Consider the following 5,231-nt stretch of genomic DNA (forward strand, 5'->3'; position numbering starts at 1 on the left):
TTTGGCTACGAATGTGATGCATTCTGGTAATATTTAGATTCAAGTTTGTCATCGAGTTCGAATGAAGATGTCATCTAAGATTTTGTTCAGTTTCTTGGATGAAAAATAGGAATAAAATAAAGTTATCAATTATAAAAGTATCTGACTACATTATCAATAATTAAATAAATTTAAACCACAATTAGGCACAACTTATTTACCAATATGAAGTAAAGCAAACTTACCCAAATTTCTAGTCTTCTAATGAGAAGACTTTTTGTTAACCATTATTTCTGTATTTAAATGTTGTAAGTGATAGGTTTAAAATTGATCCTTTCTTCGGATAATATGGCACTCCTCAGACTAAATCCAATACTCACAGTCCATTTTACATTTTATAAGATCATATCTACTCACACATAGTGTACAGGACTTCCAATATTCAATTTATGTGTTAAACGGTTCCCGATTAAGACTTTGACGTAATGAATATAAAGTAAATCGGAAGTCAGTACAAAATACTTTAAAAGCGTCAACTAATATCCTGGATATCATGTTCTTAGTTTTCTTCTCTTTAAAGTTTGGCTGCGAATGTGATGCATTCTGGTAATATTTAGAATCAAGTTTGTCATCGAGTTCGAATGAAGATGTCATCTAATATTTTGTTAAGTTTCTTGGATGAAAAATAGGAATAAAATAAAGTTATCAATTATAAAAGTATCTGACTACATCATCAATAACTAAAAAAATTTAAACTACAATTAGGCACAACTCATTTACCAATATGAATTAAACCAAACTTACCCAAATTTCTGGTCTTCTAATGAGAAGACTTTTTGTTAACCATTATTTCTGTATTTAAATGTTGTAAGTGATAAGTTTAAAATTGATCCTTTCTTCGGATAATATGGTACTCCTCAGACTAAATCCAATACTCACAGTCCATTTTACATTTTATAAGATCATATTTACTCACACATAGTGTACAGGACTTTCAATATTCAATTTATGTGTTAAACGGTTTCCGGTTAAGACTTTGACGTAATGAATATAAAGTAAATCGGAAGTCAGTACAAAATACTTTAAAAGCGTCAACTAATATCCTGGATATCATGTTCTTAGTTTTCTTCTCTTTAAAGTTTGGCTACGAATGTGATGCATTCTGGTAATATTTAGATTCAAGTTTGTCATCGAGTTCGAATGAAGATGTCATCTAAGATTTTGTTCAGTTTCTTGGATGAAAAATAGGAATAAAATAAAGTTATCAATTATAAAAGTATCTGACTACATTATCAATAATTAAATAAATTTAAACCACAATTAGGCACAACTTATTTACCAATATGAAGTAAAGCAAACTTACCCAAATTTCTAGTCTTCTAATGAGAAGACTTTTTGTTAACCATTATTTCTGTATTTAAATGTTGTAAGTGATAAGTTTAAAATTGATCCTTTCTTCGGATAATATGGCACTCCTCAGACTAAATCCAATACTCACAGTCCATTTTACATTTTATAAGATCATATTTACTCACACATAGTGTACAGGACTTCCAATATTCAATTTATGTGTTAAACGGTTCCCGATTAAGACTATGACGTAATGAATATAAAGTAAATCGGAAGTCAGTACAAAATACTTTAAAAGCGTCAACTAATATCCTGGATATCATGTTCTTAGTTTTCTTCTCTTTAAAGTTTGGCTACGAATGTGATGCATTCTGGTAATATTTAGATTCAAGTTTGTCATCGAGTTCGAATGAAGATGTCATCTAATATTTTGTTAAGTTTCTTGGATGAAAAATAGGAATAAAATAAAATTATCAATTATAAAAGTATCTGACTATATCATCAATAACTAAAAAAATTTAAACTACAATTAGGCACAACTCATTTACCAATATGAATTAAACCAAACTTACCCAAATTTCTGGTCTTCTAATGAGAAGACTTTTTGTTAACCATTATTTCTGTATTTAAATGTTGTAAGTGATAAGTTTAAAATTGATCCTTTCTTCGGATAATATGGTACTCCTCAGACTAAATCCAATACTCACAGTCCATTTTACATTTTATAAGATCATATTTACTCACACATAATGTACAGGACTTTCAATATTCAATTTATGTGTTAAACGGTTTCCGGTTAAGGCTTTGACGTAATGAATATAAAGTAAATCGGAAGTCAGTACAAAATACTTTAAAAGCGTCAACTAATATCCTGGATATCATGTTCTTAGTTTTCTTCTCTTTAAAGTTTGGCTACGAATGTGATGCATTCTGGTAATATTTAGATTCAAGTTTGTCATCGAGTTCGAATGAAGATGTCATCTAAGATTTTGTTCAGTTTCTTGGATGAAAAATAGGAATAAAATAAAGTTATCAATTATAAAAGTATCTGACTACATTATCAATAATTAAATAAATTTAAACCACAATTAGGCACAACTTATTTACCAATATGAAGTAAAGCAAACTTACCCAAATTTCTAGTCTTCTAATGAGAAGACTTTTTGTTAACCATTATTTCTGTATTTAAATGTTGTAAGTGATAGGTTTAAAATTGATCCTTTCTTCGGATAATATGGCACTCCTCAGACTAAATCCAATACTCACAGTCCATTTTACATTTTATAAGATCATATCTACTCACACATAGTGTACAGGACTTCCAATATTCAATTTATGTGTTAAACGGTTCCCGATTAAGACTTTGACGTAATGAATATAAAGTAAATCGGAAGTCAGTACAAAATACTTTAAAAGCGTCAACTAATATCCTGGATATCATGTTCTTAGTTTTCTTCTCTTTAAAGTTTGGCTACGAATGTGATGCATTCTGGTAATATTTAGATTCAAGTTTGTCATCGAGTTCGAATGAAGATGTCATCTAAGATTTTGTTCAGTTTCTTGGATGAAAAATAGGAATAAAATAAAGTTATCAATTATAAAAGTATCTGACTACATTATCAATAATTAAATAAATTTAAACCACAATTAGGCACAACTCATTTACCAATATGAAGTAAAGCAAACTTACCCAAATTTCTAGTCTTCTAATGAGAAGACTTTTTGTTAACCATTATTTCTGTATTTAAATGTTGTAAGTGATAAGTTTAAAATTGATCCTTTCTTCGGATAATATGGCACTCCTCAGACTAAATCCAATACTCACAGTCCATTTTACATTTTATAAGATCATATTTACTCACACATAGTGTACAGGACTTCCAATATTCAATTTATGTGTTAAACGGTTCCCGATTAAGACTATGACGTAATGAATATAAAGTAAATCGGAAGTCAGTACAAAATACTTTAAAAGCGTCAACTAATATCCTGGATATCATGTTCTTAGTTTTCTTCTCTTTAAAGTTTGGCTACGAATGTGATGCATTCTGGTAATGTTGGATTTAATGGTCAATGTTGTTCATGCTGGAGTTCGAATGAAGATGTCATCTAAGATTTTGTTCAGTTTCTTGGATGAAAAATAGGAATAAAATAAAGTTATCAATTATAAAAGTATCTGACTACATTATCAATAATTAAATAAATTTAAACCACAATTAGGCACAACTCATTTACCAATATGAAGTAAAGCAAACTTACCCAAATTTCTAGTCTTCTAATGAGAAGACTTTTTGTTAACCATTATTTCTGTATTTAAATGTTGTAAGTGATAAGTTTAAAATTGATCCTTTCTTCGGATAATATGGCACTCCTCAGACTAAATCCAATACTCACAGTCCATTTTACATTTTATAAGATCATATTTACTCACACATAGTGTACAGGACTTCCAATATTCAATTTATGTGTTAAACGGTTCCCGATTAAGACTATGACGTAATGAATATAAAGTAAATCGGAAGTCAGTACAAAATACTTTAAAAGCGTCAACTAATATCCTGGATATCATGTTCTTAGTTTTCTTCTCTTTAAAGTTTGGCTACGAATGTGATGCATTCTGGTAATATTTAGATTCAAGTTTGTCATCGAGTTCGAATGAAGATGTCATCTAATATTTTGTTAAGTTTCTTGGATGAAAAATAGGAATAAAATAAAATTATCAATTATAAAAGTATCTGACTATATCATCAATAACTAAAAAAATTTAAACTACAATTAGGCACAACTCATTTACCAATATGAATTAAACCAAACTTACCCAAATTTCTGGTCTTCTAATGAGAAGACTTTTTGTTAACCATTATTTCTGTATTTAAATGTTGTAAGTGATAAGTTTAAAATTGATCCTTTCTTCGGATAATATGGTACTCCTCAGACTAAATCCAATACTCACAGTCCATTTTACATTTTATAAGATCATATTTACTCACACATAATGTACAGGACTTTCAATATTCAATTTATGTGTTAAACGGTTTCCGGTTAAGGCTTTGACGTAATGAATATAAAGTAAATCGGAAGTCAGTACAAAATACTTTAAAAGCGTCAACTAATATCCTGGATATCATGTTCTTAGTTTTCTTCTCTTTAAAGTTTGGCTACGAATGTGATGCATTCTGGTAATATTTAGATTCAAGTTTGTCATCGAGTTCGAATGAAGATGTCATCTAAGATTTTGTTCAGTTTCTTGGATGAAAAATAGGAATAAAATAAAGTTATCAATTATAAAAGTATCTGACTACATTATCAATAATTAAATAAATTTAAACCACAATTAGGCACAACTTATTTACCAATATGAAGTAAAGCAAACTTACCCAAATTTCTAGTCTTCTAATGAGAAGACTTTTTGTTAACCATTATTTCTGTATTTAAATGTTGTAAGTGATAGGTTTAAAATTGATCCTTTCTTCGGATAATATGGCACTCCTCAGACTAAATCCAATACTCACAGTCCATTTTACATTTTATAAGATCATATCTACTCACACATAGTGTACAGGACTTCCAATATTCAATTTATGTGTTAAACGGTTCCCGATTAAGACTTTGACGTAATGAATATAAAGTAAATCGGAAGTCAGTACAAAATACTTTAAAAGCGTCAACTAATATCCTGGATATCATGTTCTTAGTTTTCTTCTCTTTAAAGTTTGGCTACGAATGTGATGCATTCTGGTAATATTTAGATTCAAGTTTGTCATCGAGTTCGAATGAAGATGTCATCTAAGATTTTGTTCAGTTTCTTGGATGAAAAATAGGAATAAAATAAAGTTATCAATTATAAAAGTATCTGACTACATTATCAATAATTAAATAAATTTAAACCACAATTAGGCACA

The 5,231-nt window shown here is 29.0% G+C and overlaps 2 long non-coding RNA genes across 2 annotated transcripts; both read right to left on the bottom strand.

The window, feature by feature from the left end:
• On the bottom strand, nt 1-3,382 carry LOC119665046. Its single transcript, XR_005251330.1, has 7 exons — nt 3,020-3,382; nt 2,461-2,888; nt 1,902-2,329; nt 1,343-1,770; nt 784-1,211; nt 225-652; nt 1-93 (listed from the first exon to the last, which is right to left on the bottom strand). It is a non-coding gene; the product is annotated as an uncharacterized LOC119665046 (long non-coding RNA).
• Nucleotides 3,383-3,416: 34 nt separating this feature from the next.
• LOC119665045 lies at nt 3,417-5,129 on the bottom strand. The gene is made up of 4 exons (XR_005251329.1): nt 4,707-5,129; nt 4,148-4,575; nt 3,589-4,016; nt 3,417-3,457 (listed from the first exon to the last, which is right to left on the bottom strand). It is a non-coding gene; the product is annotated as an uncharacterized LOC119665045 (long non-coding RNA).
• Nucleotides 5,130-5,231: the final 102 nt, after the last annotated feature.

This window comes from Teleopsis dalmanni, unplaced genomic scaffold, assembly GCF_002237135.1.
Source record: "Teleopsis dalmanni isolate 2A unplaced genomic scaffold, ASM223713v2 unscaffolded_contig_3299, whole genome shotgun sequence".
Taxonomy (NCBI): domain Eukaryota; kingdom Metazoa; phylum Arthropoda; class Insecta; order Diptera; family Diopsidae; genus Teleopsis; species Teleopsis dalmanni.